Source organism: Bidens hawaiensis, unplaced genomic scaffold, assembly GCF_021521415.1.
Source record: "Bidens hawaiensis isolate Kalapana, Puna unplaced genomic scaffold, B.hawaiensis_p1.1 tig00026896_1, whole genome shotgun sequence".
In the NCBI taxonomy this organism is placed as follows: domain Eukaryota; kingdom Viridiplantae; phylum Streptophyta; class Magnoliopsida; order Asterales; family Asteraceae; genus Bidens; species Bidens hawaiensis.
The window spans coordinates 84,744-104,819 of record NW_027494340.1 but is presented as its reverse complement, the minus strand read 5'-3'; positions in this window follow the sequence as shown (position 1 = coordinate 104,819).

Here is a 20,076-nt window from a genome sequence, read left to right as displayed (position 1 = left end):
ACAAGCTACAGTTGAAGCGGCCTTAGCAGCTACAATGGCTGCTAAACGCAAGCGAAAAGGGAAAGAGTTAGACTCTGAAGGCTCTTCAAAGCGTCGAGTATCAGCTGGAGCTGGCATCTCGTTTGGAGTTCAACCTCCAAGGTCGTCCACTCCTCAACGCCCGGCGGTGCCGCTCACTAATAGCACCCCAGAGCTTACATTGACGACTACGCTTACGTCGGATCCACAGCTTGGTATGATTCCTCACTCAGTATTATCTACTATACCAAGGCCGACGACTGCTACTTCTGTGATTCCTCCTACACCAACGATGATGCCTCCACCAGATATTTCATTTCTGAGGCTTAGTCATCCTATGGTTCCAGTTCAGCCAGTTCCTCCTTTTTTTGCTGCATCACCTCATGATCAGCAGATGAGCATGGTATTGAGTCTCCTACATTTGTATGAAAATCAAATGTCTGCTGATCGTATGAATCAAGAACGTATGATAGAGAATCAGAATAAGCTGCTCAACTATGTTTCTTACTGTCAAAAAGAAACGAAGGCCCTTCGTGAGATTGTTGGGTCTCAGGGGGTGAAAATCAAAGAACAAGAGGAGCTTATTTTGCAACTTACATGCAAAGATGACGCGTTGAAAAAGCTCAAGAATGATGATGAGGATCCGGACGAGTCTGATGCTGGTGGTGAGACTAAACAAACTCAAAACCCAGCCTCTGGTGCAGGTACGAGTTCTGTTGATGATTCAGGCAAGCAGGTTATTGTTTATCATGATTATTCGGCTGCAAAACCGATTGAGATGATCGAGGCCGATACGATTATTTTTATTGATGGTGAAGGGGTGATTAAAAGCATGGTAAATGCTGATGAGATAGTTGTTGGGCAGTTTGTTGAGAAGTCGCTGACACGAGAGCAGATTGCTATCTTGCTTGGTCTAAATATAGACGAATTGACCGTGTTAGAAGCTGAGCCCGATATTGAGGTAATTAATGATGATGAGATCTTAAATGATCCAAATGATGAGATGAGTATGGGTTTTATTTATGAGAATGAGGAGGTTAAGGTTGAGGATGTGACTGCTGAGGAATACCCCGATCTGTTTCAACATACTAATGTTGATCAGGGTGCTCCTGTATTTAATGAAGAAATTGTCAATGAAGCAGAAGATCATCTTGAGAAGAAGTCCAAAGGAAAGAAGGTCATTGATAAAAGATTTGACTCGCTTGAAAACCCAACTGATGATGACATTCTTAGATGGTTCAGTCATAAGAAAGCTGGTAAGATTATTGATGCGTATAGGTATGTGGATAAAGAACAGAAGGATGAAGCTGTTTCTTGGGCTAAAGCCAATCAGATGACGTCATTCAAGACCGTTTCAAAGGTTCAAGGTGATATTATCTCTTGGGTATTTGATTCTGAGTTGAAAGTGTGCATTATTAAATGGGAGAAAGGGGTCCAATATTATGAGAAGATAACTGATGTTCTCTCATTACCACGTTGGGACGTTCGGACCCTTGCATGTCGTCCATTTATCAACCGTGGGTGAAATCGATTAGCAGATTGGTTTCATAAACATCTGTTATTTGAGGTCAACCATGGTTTTAAAATTTTTTAGCCACAGATTCCAATCCTTAAGCATCTCGATGAGATCGACCCAAGGGAAGGTTGGAAAAAGTTGGTCCTTAAGGTAAACCCGCCGAAGACGATGAAGCGTGTGCCGGTGAAGCCGATGAATCAACATATTTATTTTTCTTTAAACCGTTGGTATTACGACAATTGTACTGGCGTGGCCGTCATTGTCCTTGGTAAAGGTTTAAAGACTGAGCTAATCAAGATCATCGATCCGATGTGGTTAGTTAATTTAACTGAGACCGACAACGACGTGCTACACAAGAATAAGATATTAATCGAGCGCAATGAAGACTATGATCTGGCTATGCAGTTCCAACGCGTGGTGCGTGTATGTTATGAGAACGGGATTCATAGTTGCAGAGAATGGCGGTCCAAGCGCTTCAAGTAAAGTAAATACAAAGAGCTCAATATGAGGGGGTGTCTGTTAGTGCACGTTTTTGCATCTCGAGTCTTTGTATTTATCATTAACGTATTTGTCGTTTGATTTATGTAATAAGAAATTAATTTATGTTTTTAATTCGTTAATGTATTGTCTAGTTCGCTAAGGATGTTTAGCGAACTAGATCTAAATTAATATCCCTCCTTATTCGTTAAGTTATTTCCTTTTTAATGTATGTAACGAAGTGAACTCTAGTTCGTTATGGAATGCTAACGAACTAGATTCATCTTCTATATATATAGTGGCCTTTGTCCACTGTTAACTAAAAAGTTTTGAGTGTTAATTATCGAACCTCTTTCCTTTCCTCTCTCTCTCAAGCTTCATACTAATATTATTACATATATACAATTAATATATACATACATATAATGTATTAACTGACGATCAATGGCAATTACAAGCTAGATCCGAGTTAGGTTAATTAGACACAGATCAGATCTCAGTTATAGATTAACTAGATCAAACACTCTAATCAACAAATATTTAGAAAACAAGAAGAGAAACCCAAGAAAATTTTTTCACAAATAACCAATTAATAAAGGAAAGTGAAAAAGTAAAAAGAAGTTTTGTAATATTGAGAATAAATTTATGCAAAATATGGCGTTAATACCCAATTCCTCCGTTACTGTGAGATAAACCTCATGCCATATAGATATTTTTTCGGAAGCTTTGAGTGAGTCACATGTTTCATGTGATTTAGAACTTGTTTCAATTAGTCAATTCAAGACCGCACGAAGCATTGTGTAAAGAAGAAGGTAATATTATCACAATTCCATCAAACCACTCTCCAAATTACAAAACCCAAAAACCTTAACCTAAACCCTACCACTTTATCCATCTCACCAGTAAAATATAACACTGGTCTTTTACAGGCATACCCTAAAAAACTGGAAATGCATTCTTTCGATTTCAATTTCCTTTGTGCCATATACTTCACCAAACCTAGGTTGCCTCCAGAACTTAGGGAGAGAATCTTTCTCTTTAGCAATGAGGTGAGGAAAAAGTGGTGCCAAGACGAACAAAGGCCACCATTTTGTGGAATTTCCAAAAATGCAATAAAGAGAGGAGCAAAAAGATACGAATGATGCTTAGGTTGCGGAAACTGGTCCCACGAAGGAAGATGTAGAAAAAGTCAAACTCAGTCTCAGCATGAATATTCTGAACTAATGAGGGTGGGGGCTATTAGGCTCAAAGCCGAACGGTCAACTAGAGTTGGAAGTTATGTTCAGAATAGGATTGAGGAAGAACTTATCCACATCCTCGACATAACTGGTTTTGACGATCTGACCTTAAAAGAGTCACTAGGGATCTAAAAAAAAAATTCGTCGGGATGAAAAGCTAACCATCGAAGACATCTTAGAATCCCCGATTACTAGAAAAGTTGTATTTACCATCCTCAACCCAAGAGCCCTTATCCACCACAGAGTACCCAACTCACACAAAACCAACCCGTATTACCTTCTGATTTATGCACCCCTTCACAAAGGTGGAGATTTGAACTTGTTACAAGCCTATTTATCACAGGTTACATTTTGGCTAAGAGTGTTCACATACATGCATCAAAAGTATGATCAGATATAAAACCGAGTGTGAGTGAACAATGTGAGAACGTGACGTTTTGCTTAAACAGAAGCTCATAAAAACAAAATTTTCTTTTTCATCACTAATTAAGAATTGGTTATTTTGTTTCCATTTTCTTGGAGCTCGCTTAAGGGATGGCTATAATCCAAGTTTGCTGTTTTTATAGAATATTTATAAAAAGATTGCTTGAGGACAAGCAATGTTCAAGTGTGGGGTTGTTTGATGTACATAAAATTATACATCTTTTCGGCATCAAATAATCTCTAAAAACTGTAATTTCTATTAAATAACATAGCATAAAAGGATTCTTATCATAATAAAACTAGCTGCGTACCCGCACGATGCGGCGAGGTACGCACGCAAACATGACATCAGATGCGTAACCTGTGTTACTGTCTCTGTATGTGCATGACTTCACAATAGTACGCGCGTAACCTGACGATAGTATGCTCGTATTGCGGCATTGGAATCTTAACCGGTGTTAGTAAGCACGTCACACAACGACGGCGCATGCTCAGTCAGGTGTCGGTGCACACGTAATGCTACATTGAACTCGTCTTGACCCGCAACATGTTCCGCTTGACAATGTTCTAACCGAAATTCGTTATGACTTGACCCCTTTCAACCCAAACCCGACCCGACCCTAACCAAATTAACCTTTTTATATCGACTCATTCCAACCTTAACTTTTAGACCCATGACCCGAATGGCCGAACTCGCCCGATTCGTTTGCCGGTTTTAATGGTAATTACGTAACACATTAAGTTTTTAAAATAAAAAAAGTATAACAATACTATACTCAAATTAAAGAGAATAAAATACTCGTTTTTATTGTATAATGTTTAAAAAAAAATATTAGCGTGTGAAAAGGTTATAAACGTTTAAACGTCGTCGGGGTAGTTGGTTTAAAATAAGGGGTATGTATGTAAGTTTTATATTAATTAACAAAATATGATTAAAGTTAAAGGACCAAACTTGTAATAATTTAAAATAAATTAAAACATAACCGTAACATTTTTCTTTTGCTAAAGGAAAAAACTGTTAAAAGACAAAATTGCCCCTAAAGTGTCTTTAATGTTATGCATTATGGTTTGTATTAAAAGCAACAAGTTTGGTACCTCTTAAAATTTAATAGGTCCCTCACTCATGCTTTATATATAGTATAGATGTAACTTCAGGTGAACCAAGCCCCAAACGAATAAACAAGCGAAAAGATGAAGAAAAACAGAAGAAAACACAAGAAAAACAAAGAAACACGCCCCAATGCCTCAAGAAACACGCCCACATGCTTCTAAACATCAGAAAAGACAAAAATCTACAAGAAAGGACAAAAACTGGGAACAAAAGCATGGGACCGTGCCTCTCAACCACGGGGTCGTGGTCACCTTTCAGAAACAACAAAATAGAATTAGCACATGTCATAAAAAAGCACGGGGCCGTGCCTCAGGAAGCACGGGGCCGTGGTGAGTCGTCATGTATGATCTGACAACATGCAACTGGGACACGTAGACACGACGTCGTTCTTAATAAAGCACGGGGCCGTGCTTCTCTCTTCAGACAGCCTATAAATAGTGACTCTTGTGCCATTTGAAGAGTGTGCCTTGAAAAGAATTTTATCCGGTTTCTCTTATAAAAACACACACTAACACTCACATAGAAGATTTAGTGAAGAGTTTGAAGGCTTGGAGGTCATCACCATCAACCATCATCATCATCCACCATCATCATCATTAAGAAGGAAGATTCATCTACATTTGGTTAGATTGTTCCAAGTTTAATCATGTATTTGTTATCATCATTCATCTTAATGTTTATCAACATGCTCATTATGAGCTAAACTCCTTTTACCATATAAAATCTATGAAGAAGCTTTGTTTTACTTCATGATTATTTAAAACATGTGGTGTAGTCTAGTAAAGTACATGGTTATCTTACAATTATCTTTTAATGAGAAATGTTTCACCATCTTAAATCACTAATTCAAAGTTGGTGGTTGGCAATCGTTCATGATCGATTCATGTTCTTGAAAGATAGAAATACTTTGATACATTATCGAAACATGGATCCTTATATTTTACTTAGAAAAGATGAGATATAAGTTATGATGTATTTCTCTAAGTCTTGGTAATCCGAAAATGGCTTTGCTTAGGATATCATGCTAGTTAAAGAAATCATATGTTAATGGAATGTGTAAGTATAACCTACTTAAATCAACCAAGGGGAGGTTGTGTGACTAAACTATAATCACCCGAAGTTGTTAGAATTGGTATTTGAGAAATCTAAGTCAATCCTAATCTTTCTACTTTACGAAACTACTTGCCAACTTAAATTGACATCATTGAGGTGACATGACATTAGGAAAGGGTGGACTTTAAAATGCGCATGTTACCTCCTTAGTGCCAAAGATGCTCACTTAAGGTTTAAGGAGCTATCTATCATATATTTCTATGGCAAGTTTACCACATGTTTAAATATTAATTATCAATTCTAAAATGGAGTGGATTCTTGATCTTAGATGGTAACCTTCATGTAATTGAAATACTCGTTTAGAATCTCTTGTCTTTGTCACCTATATTATATATATATAAGCATTTATATTTTATAAAAAGTTCGAAAAAAATTAACCCCAAAATGATAAAAACCTCAAATTAAAGTAAAACAACGATTTATCAATAGAAACATTTGTGTCCACGGATCGATACTTGGTTCTTACCAATACTATTCTACATATACGATAGGTACACTTGCCTATTTTGTGTGTGTTTAGTCTTTGTAGAAATCACTTTTATAAATTTAAAACACGATCTTGTGCAAAAGCAAATCATTCCATCCGTTATAATTTTACTACCACACGCAGCACGCTATCATGCATACTAAAAGTCAGCTACGCTGAGTGGGTTCTAGTTAATCAAGCAACTTGTCATACAATCACTACAGGAATTTATATGCGTGTCCGAAGGCACATAATCCACTGTCTAACCTGTTACTGCTTAATCACTTAATTACCCCTACAGCTTAGCCACATAATTACAGCTACAGGTTAGCCACTTAATTACCCCTACAGCTTAGCCACTTATGCCACTTTAATAACGAATCACGTTATGCCACTTTGCCACATTAATAACGAATAACATTATGCCACTTTGCCATTTTAATAACGAATAACGTTATGTCGCTTTGCCACTTTAATAACGAATAACCTTATGCCACTTTGCCACTTTAATAATGAATAACATTAAACCACTTTGCCACTTTAACACTCTTACTAGACCCCTATCCACTTCTATCTCACTCTACCTCTACTTGCCTATAACCCACTTCCCATCAGTACATTATTTACATAATAAGCAAGTCACATCGTAGCAACCTTACACACTAATAACCACTTGACTATCACTACCCTTGGCTATACGTGCAATATCCGAATATCGTTCACACACCAACAAGCATTATAATATCTACCTTTACAACATCTATAGCATACACTTACCACTTAAGGTAAGTGTATTCACACTTCACATAGAGTATGCACACTGCCCCGAAAACATAACAAGGAAATGGGGCTAGAAACTCACCTGAATGTGGTTACGTCTTCTGTTAATTACTACCTCTTTAGCTGTGTGCAACTAACTGTTTAATAAATACAATATTAAGTACCTCTCTAGTCCTTCTCATTGCTACATAATTAGCCTTACGCGTCTAAGCTGGTTTTACTTCTTTGAATCATTACCCGGTTTGTTAATCGTTACTCGTTAACCTTTTAAAGATATCTTTCATCAATTATCAAAGTTCAAGGGTCGATATGTAATTATATCCTTCTTCTTTAAGTCCAGTGACCATTCTGTAATTCTGCCAAAGTCCACTTCGTTATCTAGTTCGTTAACGAAGGAGGCTCCTTCGTTATTCCTTAACGAATTAGCCTTTATGACGAATTGGCCATCATAACGAACTGAACCTCTAACGAACTGGACCCTTAACGAACTGGACTCTTAATGAACTGAACCCTTAACGAACTAGGGGGTTCATTCGTCATTCATTCCTTAATGAGTTAACATAACGAATTGAGATTAGTTCGTTAAGCTCCTGTTAACGAATGATCATAACGAACTGCATAACGAATTAAGGCTAGTTCGTTGTTTTTCCTAACGAATCATCATAACGAATTAACACGCGAATTGCTTAACGAACGAGACTAGTTCGTTAATGTTCTATAACGAATTAGGGTTAGGGTTCTTCAGATGTCAGATGCCACATCAGAGCATTCCTTGATGTGACTTAACCTCCAGCGCAGCACTTGCCGGAAAAATGGGCGGTGGCCGGAAAAACGTATTCCAGCACCATTCTCACCGTTTTTCGTCCAGTTCGATCTAGATCTGAGCTAGGGTGACCCCTAAGCTCATCTTAGGTTCGGTTTATACTCGATTCCACCCGGATCTCGTGACTTTAATGGTTTAACGGTGTCGGCTCGTCGTTTCGTGACTCAATCTAATGGGTTTGAGTTCAAACAACATCATACTATCATTACCTCGGGTCGGAAATCGGTTCTCCTTCTTCTTCTTGGTTTCAGCTTAGAGAGAGAGTAGGATGAGAGAGAGCTAAGTGTGTGTTTTGGGTGGTGCATGGAATTTGTGTAAAATGAATGATTTAAGCAAAAGGAAGGTATTTATATGATGGGTCGTGGGCTTGAGCCCATGGTCTATCTTCCTTCCATTTTAACCCAAGTCCATAACCCATATCCATTACCCAACACTAGCCCGACCCATACTAACTCCTACTTTAATTTATTATTTCTCTGCTAACCCGAGTAAACTTTCTCACCAATAATAATTAATATTATTAATATTATTTTTAGAAATTTCGGGATGTTACAGATATGTAGAAGCTGCAAAATTTAGTTAAATTTTTAGCTTGTAGAATCAACCAAAAATTGATTGTAAGTTGGTGATCATATAACCCATACATTGGGCTACACTTGAAAACAACAATGTCTATTCATGTTTTTTTATCATATTATTTTTTCTATAAAATGTTAGCCTGCTGGTTTAAAACCTCTTTTTTTGTGAAATGATTTTTGAACTATAATGACTCGAGTTTAATAACTGTTTGTTGAAATCTATAATCTAGGTCGGAGATGAAGTTTTCCTCAAAAGCATGGACCCAAATGAGCTGTTGGTGGTACAGAGATTGGACCAAACTGGTGTGAGGTAAATGTCAAGTACCATAAATATAGATGAAAATTTGGTGAGACAATATGTGTTATTTTTCACAATTCAAGATGGTATTGGTGCATCCATCGCATGGCCTTGTCCATTCATCTCGGTATGTATTTGTTAAACTTGTGATACGAATAATTTTAATAACATGGAACTTAATGCTTATACATGGATGGCTTATTTGTAGGTAGTCTGTGAGAATTGAGGACGCGTGATGACTTGGCATTTTATGGTGCTTGTTTTTTTTATTGCTTTTAATTTCCTTGTTGAATGTTACAAGAGTTTATGTTCGATAATGTTATAACTTATTTATGTTTAGTGTTTTTGCTATGAATAAGCTTATTTAATATAATAAAGTTTTATTTCTTTCAATAGTTGATGTTATACACAATAACTGTTAGGATTATACATGTTGATGGTCTTTTTATTGTTTAATAAAAACCATTATATAGATGTCCATAATTGTATCATAAAATTGTGTGTGTGGACGTTTAAAAAGGGATGTATAGTATGATTTGTTAGGACTTTGAATTTTTGTCCTATTAAGAACACTGTAAAAGTGTCATAATAAGTTTTTTAGGACGCTATTTAAGTTATTCATACACATATTATGGGACCATAAAATTTAGTTTCATAATCTTGTTTGGGATATTAGGACCATTTTTTGGTAGTATAATGTTCCATCATAAGGGTCCTATAAATTAATTTTTGCGCTTGTATGTGTATCAAAAGTTTATAATTAGGTAAGCACGTGTCAGAACATTGTTAAAGTGTCCTAATACGTTTTTATTGGGACGCTTTTTTGGGTTGTTAATGGGTATATTATGCGACCATAAAATTGGTTTCATAATCTTATTTGGGATATCAGGACACTTTTTGAGTTCCGAGACTTATTACGACCCCTTTACATGAAACGCTTTTCTCGTTGGTCGTATTAAATGAAAGGTCCCATAAAATAGCATTTTAGGACGCTTTTGTGCGTACTAAAAAGCCCTTTTTGTTGTAGTGGATGGACCATCCTGTCAGGTCACGTTTAGAATCGGATCTTAATCAATCATGTCATAACTCACACAAAATTAATCGTGTTGACAAGAGAGTTAATGACGGGTTACTAAGTTTAGAAAGATGACCGTTTGTTAAAGGCGGAATCAATAACAAACATACGGTTGCAATGAATATTCAAAATACGAGGACACACGAAGGATTCACTCAAAAGATTTCCATTTATATAACGTTAATCATACAAAAGGATAATCGATTTAGGGTTTAGGAGGAATCCTAGGACAGCCGTCACACACACAATATTCTCTTAATTAATGTGTCGGTCTTATCCACTCGTATATTCTGTCTATTTCCTCTCTCTGGCGGCGTGCCCTAATTATTCTATTTATAGCCCTGCCAACCTAAGACAGGTTGTCATTCCTTCTAGAAACCCTATCCGATAGTACATACTCAATTTACATATTCAAAAATATACTAAGTGTAAAACAAGTCTTCCGGGTAAGCTTTTCATTAAACTTCAGTCTCCGAGTACGCAGTGTACTCGGCCTTCCTTCAGACTTGGTAAACATAGAAGTGTACTCGGAATCAGTTTCCGGGTAGACTTTACTTAGAGAATATTTTACCAAGTAAAATATTCACCGAGTAGACTTCAATCTTCTTGGACTTATCAAACTTTGCTCGACAAATCCTCACGAGCAACCTTGTTCTTCTATGATCATGTTCGGCTCTTTGTTAGTTGAATAACTTATTTGATAAGGCGTACTCGGGAGTACATACCTTACTCGAGCAGAACCTTACTCGATATAACTTAGAGATATTCCATCAACTCATCAAGTATACTCGGACCATAATTATTAAATAATACCTTGCCCGGTCTTCCAATTACTTGGCTTCTTGGACTTGGTTGACCATACCTTACTCGGAAGAGTAAAATACTTGGTCTTGAAGAACAACCCTGCTTGACAAAGTGAACCTTACTCGGATATGCTAAATAGATGAACCTTACTCGGAAATCACCAAAAAGCATACCTTGCTCGGATATCCACTTAAGAAGATTCTTTGAAGTAAACCGTGCCCGGAAGGCAAAATCTCGTACTCGGCTAAGTAAAAGCTTACTCGAAGGTCCAAGGTGTACCCGGATTCAATACTTAGCAGTTTCTGAGGAGGTTGAGAAGATTCCAATCTTCAATATTCTTCAATTAGGTCAAATCTTCTCATTTGGGTCAAACTTTTGACCCAACACATCCACCCAGGTTAAGCATGTGTTACTAATTGTTAAAAAGTGCAAAAAATTAAAGACAAGGGCATCAAAGGTTACATCCCCACAAACAGAGGATCCTTCCACCTTTGCTACCCCGAAAATTGTCTTAAGGATCATAGATCCTTTATCCTAATTACTATTGTTTGTTACAGACTATGATTAAATATCCTTAAAAACACAAACAAGCAAATAAAAAAACGGGCTCTAGCCTTGTCTTTATCATCCTTCATTGCCCGCCTTTGTTTCCTCCTCTTCAGCAGTCGCATCCTTCCCCGTGTCCATCACCACAGCCTCCTGATCTCCAGCAGCCGTCTCAATTCTTTCACCTGCCTCATCCTCGCCACCACCCAAATCTGCTAAGGATTGCTTCCATTGCGCTATATCCCACAAGGATTTGTCAAAGCAGGATCATTAGCCTCTTTCACCAACTTGATCCTGGCCTGGAGAACTGATTTGGCTGCCCAAATCTTTGCTTCGTTGGTGGCTCGGGTTATCTTCTCTTACAGTTGGGCTTTGAAAGAGGATGTGTGATCCTCAGCTTGCTTCTTCTCCTTGGTCATTTTAGCAAGAGCCTTATCCTTCGCAGCGGCCACGGACCTCATCCCAGATAGGGTCTCCTCGTACTTTTCAACTATCTTTTCATGAAAGCTTATGGCAGAAGTGACAGCCTACACAAGACAAAAGGACAAACTTATGAGGATATTTGATTCACAGATAGAGGTTGTTAGGATCAAGGATCCTTACCGTAGTGAGCATCTTGAGAAGCTATTTCTCGGCATCAAAAGGGTTCTCTGGCTCTAAGGTTTTCTTCCTTTTGGAAGCCCCAAATTTGGCTCTGGTCATGATAGGACGTGGATCATACATCAGGTGGACTTCGGAGTCTCCTTCACAAACATGCAATCGATATCTTCAAGGGAGAACTTGGACGCAGACTTGACGGACTTCTGGCACCTACAGACAATGATTCACAGATAAGCTCTTATTTATTTTCAATTAATGTTAAAATTAGTAATAAAAATGCTTACTTGACATGTTACTGATTGACCCTGAATTGGATTTTTGAAAAGCTTCTAACAACTTGGATTGAAAGGTCCTAACTTCAGGATCTAGTGCAAGGAATTTTTTACCTTCTCTTTGAGTCGAGGAAGTTCTAACAGGGCAAAATTATCAACTATACAAGAAAAAAAAGTGTTAATAGAAGAATCAAGTATCCTACTAGTATTACCTAAGGATCCTGGATCCACCCGCGATTGAGTCTTTTTGTACAAAGAAAAATTGGTTTCTCCAAAATGAACCATTCTAAGTAACCTTTGATATGGGGATCGGTTGACAGGGTTTTGATTTAAAGATGAAGCGGTTAGAACCATAACTCCGACAAGCCAAACGCGACACCTTCTTCATCAATTATCCTTTCGACAGTACGAAGTACCCTCCACAACATGGGCATAGCTTGGATATAGCTGATTTCGGTCAGAGTGAAGAAGCTTCGGGTAAATTTAGGGAATGGATATCGGAAACCTGTTAGGAACGGTTGGGCTGGAAAGCAAACCCAGGTCTCAGACACGCAGTCGCTGCGAATGGTAGAATCGAAGGGTCAGAAAATGGTATTGGCCGGAAAAAGTGGTCGGAGATCATCGATTTCTGGATCGGTAAACTTACACATCTTAGAGGACGGGTTAGCAACTAAACCTTGTGGCCGGAGTTCATTGGGGTCCGATTGGCCAAAAGAAGAAGAAGAGACAGAAACAGTTAACATTATTACGAAAAGAAAAATTAAAAGAGAAGAAATAATGATACCTGTTAGACTGCGGAGATGTGTGGTTATAAAGAGTATAACAATCACATATATAGGCGGCCGAAAATAATAAGGGTTAGAGAAAATAATTGCATCTGACACAAGTCTAATCGTTTTATCTTTTGAAGGAAGTTCAAAATTCAAAAGGACAGTTGTTACCCATAAACACCCGCCATTTTGGGGGCAATTGTTAGGGCATTGATTTTATGAGAGGATACTATATCCTTATGTAGCTTTTGGATTATTTATCCTCTAGATATGTTCTAGGTTGTGAAGGATCGAGGATCCTCGGTACTACTTGTATACTAACGATTGTGTTTGAATGGTGTTGTGATTAATAGATGTAATGGCTATATGACCAAGTCTACCTAATATCTCGCTACTAGACTCCTTCTGCACGTGGTCAAAGGAGTGGACGAAGCTAATGGAAGAGTGGTGGATTTATAGGACTTCTAGTTAGTTGTTATTTTTCATTTATAACGAGATTATTGATGAGCTAGGTTACTCACTTGTCACTTCGCACACTTTAGCATTATTCAGAACTCTCTCTAGCAATATGCACACACAAAGAAATCATTGTATTACTAATCATAATCTCCACCATTGTAGTCATGATGATAGACGATTTGTCATCACCCGAGGTTTTTGTGCCGGCGATACGACCAAGATCAAGTGCTTTTCCTCGCAACAAATCATTTTGTTCTTACTTTCATACGTTTCATAACCATTGTTATCATTCAAGCACTAAACCTCACCTTACAAATCTGGTTACATTATCCTTGAGTGATTTTTGACCAAAACAGTTACATGGAAAGAGGGGTACCGGACCCAAATAATATCGGAGAATGGAGGGTACCGGAACCTAATAATATCCGAGGATGGAGGGTACGGGACCCTAATAATATCTGAGGTTTGTAGCGCGAAACGCTCTTTATAATGAAGAATAGTTATGAACGTACTGTGTATGTTAAAGAACGAAAGTATGAAAGATTGAATGTACATATAAATAAATAAATATATGTGCATATATATATATATATATATATATATATATATATATATATATATATATATATATATATATATATTACTATATATAATACATATAAGGGAGAGAATGTTGAAAATAAGAGATTTACAATAAATTAAGCATGATGTACAAGTGTTTATGCATAAAACACTTAAATCCATTTTCAAATCTTCTCAATAACATCAGATGAGGCGGGGGTTTGAGGGATTCAAAATTTAAATCTAAATCCGGCATCTCATACCTTCAAACTCTCTCTCTCTCTCTCAATCTTGGATCCAACCCCAAGCTTCTGAACTTAGGTAAAATCCTTGCTATCTCAACACCAATTCTTTATTATGTGCCAACAATGTTGAATAAACATCAAAACCCTAAAATCGAATTTCTTATATAGTGTAACTCATTATGCAGGGTTGGAAGGTAGGATCATATCAAGGGGTTTTGAATTCATGATCAGCTGTTGAAGATAATTTCCTATCAACCAAGGTATTTTTATTTGGGTTACTTAGATTTTTGTAATATCTGACTATGAAGTGATTAGTTAGGGTTTCATCTCGTCTTTAACTCTGATTGTACATGATTTGATTAGAGTTTTGTTTGTATATTGAACTAAGTTTTTTCTTATATTGTTGTTTTGAGGGTTTTCAGGTTTAGGACACTGTTGAATAACTGAAAATTAAGCGACGTTCTATAGGGCTTTATTATAACCTGGTGGTATTTTATATTAGGAAAGAGCTAACCTTAAATTCCTTGATTTTATTAATTGATGTTTCTTATGCTACGAATTAACTGATTTGTTGGCTGATTATGACTAAACAGGTTTTTCATGTAGCTGAACAACAAGATAGTTTCAAACTTTGAATTGGATTCAAGAATGATACTGTTTTGACCCGCTCTAAATTTAGGTTCTTGATAACATTGTTAATAGCCAGAGATTGAAATTCATGCCGGAACAGGGTCTTTGTCTATTTATGTTCACTGTGGGCAAAGTTGTTCAAAAGATGCCAAAATATTAGCTCAAAGTGATGTCGTGTTAACAAGATATAGGTTGTAGCTTAGCTTCAGAGTATTCATCTCAGGTAAGTGAGTTTTTCATTTTACATGTGTTTATTATAAACATGAAACTACTTTTTTTATATATTCATCATATATTTGTTTGATCTAGAACGTTGAAGGACGTTGTGGTTTTTTATAAAGTGCGGTGATTTTAGGGTGGTGCTTAATGAGGCCCATACTATCAAATCTTTTAAAATTCAAAATTTCACTAGCGGCAGACACCCTTGTTGCTGACAAGCAGTGGTGTACTTCTATTTGATATGAAACTTTTTTTAATAATATATTTTTTTTGTATCGTTGTTTAAATGTGGCAAATGGGTCGGGTCGAGTTGTTTGAGGAACTGGTCAAAAAGAGTTATTTTAGTACAATTCAAAAAGCGTTGGGTCAGATTAAGTTTTATAAATATTTTTTATTGGCTAAAAGTTATTGTTGTCTATCATAAAAAAAGAATTAAAGGTATTTTGGTTATTTGGCATGTATTTGACTGGTGTTGGCTAAAATGAAGTTAGATGTGTATTTGGATGGCTTCTAGCGTTTTACGTATGTTTACCGTTAGTGATAAAATGTAACCAAATTACTTGTTTTTATGGTAGTTTATATAACTCATTAATTCTCATGATTCGGTGAAGCTACTTTTTTGTTACATATGAATTTGGAGGATCTTTTTAGTCTTCTTAGGTACGTACTTAAGGATTGAACCACGGGGAAGCTGGTCATCCACCAGGTTAATATCTTATTATGTATATTTTTTAAACAAAAGTTGTGATTTTGAATAACAAAAGAAACAAAAACTGAATTTGTACTTTTGTTTTGTGTTGAAGGAACAATTGTTGACAATAAAGTTTGTCATCCTAAATAAAATGACTTTTACGTGTGTGCCTATAATGGATCAATTGTGAGTTTTAGTATTTGCATTAAAGCAATAAGTTTATGCACGATAAAAGGTATGATGATTGAATTATTATTTCGATTTAGGGAACCACGCAACCTACTCATTACCATGTGCTTCTGGATCAAACTGGTGTCTCTTCTAATCAGTTGAAAGAACTCGTGAATCCGCTATCCTATGTGTAAATTGTTTAAATAATTAACATATACAAATGAATTTTGAAAGATTTATATTGTTTTTTGTTTATTATGATTGTGTTCCACATTTTGCTAATAAACAGAATTATCTTTGTAAGTTGTGGTAAATTAGGATTTGACTTTATGCATTAGATTATTTTTAAAGAGTTGTTAAGCGTGCAGATACATTGGCCTTTTGTTGTTGGAGCTTCGTCAGGATTCATGTTGGCTAGCATCTTTTATTGATATTACGCAACTGTTGTTATGTTTCAAGTTAGTATTATGCTCGTTTACAGATTAGCTTATTATGTAAGGCTATAAACGAACTGAACCGATCCTAATGATACTTTGTTTGTGTTCATTCGTTAGGATTTTGTTTGGACAAACGAACGTTTATGAACACTTTATGGAAAAAAAATTCGCGTTTGTTCGTTAAAGTATTGAACTTGATCATGTCCATTCGTGTTCGTCGTTAACTTTGTGAATGGACACAAACGGATACCAACGGTCACAAACGAACATATACAAACATATATAAATTTGAGAATTATAATTATTAAATCAACAAATGAATGAACTGGGCTGACACGAGTGTGACTTGTTCGTGTTTGTTCATTTAATATTAACCGAACATACATGAACAGTTAAAACAAACTGAATTTTCTGGTCATGTTTGTTTTTTTAGAAAATGACCATGATCGGGTTCGTTTATTTTCATTCGTGCTTATAAACGGCCATTCCCAAACATAAATGAACAGAATTGGACCCCAATTAAAATTAATACTGAATGTCCCAATTAAAGTTTAAAATACAATAATTAATTCAGTTAAGGGTATTTTCGTCTTTTACCCTTTCATTCGATACGATATTTTTTAATCTGCATAATCGATTAATTAGCGATTTAGTATTCGCGCTTATTGTGATTCACAAATTTGAAATATTTGGTCACAACAAAATAGACGCACCGCGTTTTTGAAGGTGAAATCATTCCCTATGAAGAAACAAATACCAGTAGAGTGTCTGTCCTAAATGTACAAGATCTGGTATTTTCCCAATCCTTATAGTTCTTTTACCTCTTTTTAATTAAAATATGTATTTTTGTACTACTATAAATCTTGAAGTCACGTTCAATTGTGCAGGTGAATAAATCAATGAGTGAGGCCTAGATGAACAATGCAAAGGAAAGAATGTAACTGTTACACATGAAAAGAAACTACTTAAAGTTAATGCAGGAATGGAAATGCAAAATTGTAAAAAAAAAAACCGTGATAATAAAGTTGACTGCATTTACTTTCATTTATTTGACTTTAACAACTTTGAATTAAGTTCTTTACTGAATTTGTCGAGTGCTGACATGGTATTAGTTCCATTTAAAAGTGAGTCGTGTTTCTGCCGCAAATAAAGAGATGTAGTTAATATTGATACCATAATCCAAGGGTTGGTGCATTGACAAAGAGAAAACCTTTAAACATCTTGGGTTGTGGGATGGTTTGAGTTCAAGTTTAACAGACGAAAATTAAAGAAAATTCACCGTTCAAAACAAATATTGATAATGTAAGAGGTCGATTCCAACAATTTTTTGTCAATTCCCTCTTATCGTTGACTTTTCTGGTCAAACATGAGGTAAGATCAGCTTTGGTTGTATCTAACCTTACTATTTGTATGTCCATTCTAATATAAGTATCATGATTCAAAACTACCAATAACACCCCAAATTGCACTTATTGCACCAATTTGTTCAGCCTTAGATGTTGTAACCAATTACACTCATAACATAGATTGATCATTATCAATGCTATGAATAAAAAAGCTAACAAGTTATACGATATATCATGAAATAGTTGATAAGCTAATAGAAAATATCTACCACGTTGTAACTTGTCGTCCCCGTCGCATCGCGCGGATAACTTACTAGTATATATATGTATATATATGTTATGTCACACCCTCAAAATCCACTAACGGAGTTTTACCGTTAGAGGGTGTGAACTAACAAGATCGGAATCATTAGTTATAACAAACACCAAAATTAAAGTTTTCAAAACAACCAAGACATACAAGTCTTAAGTAAAAATGCGGAAGCGTAAATTGTAAAGCAAATAGTTGCGCCACACAGGACGACTTAAAACACAGTTATCATGATAAAATTTAAAGAAAGCATAAGAGTTCAGTGAATGCATGTCCTATACCGCTCGCCGGCCTCGGCTACCTGAGATAAACATACTAAAAGTGTCAACACAGGGTTGGTGATTTCCCAAGTTTACATAAATTAAGCGTTGTGTTTTAGCATTACCAGATAGTGTTATGTCATTATATATCAATAGGTAGCTAACTTATCAAGCATGTATTACTAAGTGTTCGACACCGAAGCTGACTGTTTATACAATTTCCTTGCCACCATGTCAATCATGACCATGGTAAATGTGTTAGCCAAAATTACACCCACTCGACCTACAGTCGAGTTTAGAGTTGGGTGGGGTTTGTCAAACACAGTTGTACTACTCAAAGGTGACTCGCTATTATCCAATATTAACCGGTTCGATGTTCAGAAGGACTTAGTTGGTTTGTTTGCCACTTAGCCTTACAAGTGATATATATAGACTAACAAAATCTAAGGCGTTGGAGTATGTTATCTCCCCCTAATAAAAGCGTTAACGAGTAAACGAGGTCATGAAAGTCACTTTTTGCGAAGTTATCAAGAATCCATGAAAAGCGTGCGTCACAGAAATCCTCACTAGTGCTCTAAAAACAAAAATGAGATTTCTAAGTGTTTGAACTACGAGTGAGTCTCTAGACTCGACACATAAAAATTATGAATAAGGTATGTTCGTTTGTGAAACAAGTGCGACTCGACAAACACGTTGGTGATAAGTTACATGTGTGAACAAGTATAGTGTTAAATGTTACTATGGTACATTACCAATGAATTTTCTCCCACAAGGGCAAATATGTCAAACACATAGCAAACATCAATCAATTAATCACTTTTCATGTTAACTCAAGGAATACAGCAGCTAAGTTACCGAGACAGATTTTAACACTTCAAGATTCCTCTATTTCATCGTAATTAAAATCACCAAAAATCACCACAGAAGCACACGTGAGTTAGGTTTCTAAAAATATGTTTATTATATTTTTACTACATACTGTTTTCTCACAATGATCAAAACAATACAGTAAACTTACAACAGTCATTATCATGCGCAACAAAACGTTATTTACAATTCCCATTACATGGTTAATCCAATTAATGCAAGGCCAATTGGGTTAGATTCCTCACTTAAATTATCAACTTCCAGAAGTGTAATCTACTCAATTGCTTGGCGTTTGTGAGATACACTAATTACAAAATAGCCCACAAGAAGGCTTCCCGAAACAGACCTGAACATCAGATTTGTAAATTAATAAAAACTCTCTTCCACACATCCAAGAATTACAAACTCAGACTATATAGAAACTACACTCGACCTACAACATCATAGAGTCAATAATCACTTCCAAACACATCATTAACATCAAGTTGTAGTCGTTTTAACATGCAATTATGATTCGGTCCAGCATCAGTTTTCATCAAAAACTTAACAAACTACTAATTTTGGAATCAAGAATCATGCATGCAACCCTAGCTCATCAATAATCAACATATATAACACTTAGGGTTTATGATCATCATGTTTAATCATGAAAACAAAGTATTGGAGTGGATTAAGGGAGTGCTTAGTTACCTAGTTAATACTTTAACCCTTCAATCAAGCTTGTAGATGTAGTGTATGTGTGTGTGTGTTGTTTGTTCGGCCGATCCAAAGTGGGAGAGAGGGGAGAGGGAATTAGGGTTTTGTGTTAATAACATGTTTAAATATAATTAATTATAATACATATTACACTTTGCACCCTCCACTCCTAATTAGTTTAATTCTAGCACAACTAGTTTATTTTCTCCATGAAATAATATTACACAATGCTAGCACACAATCATATATAAACATAACACGTATTTATACCAAGCA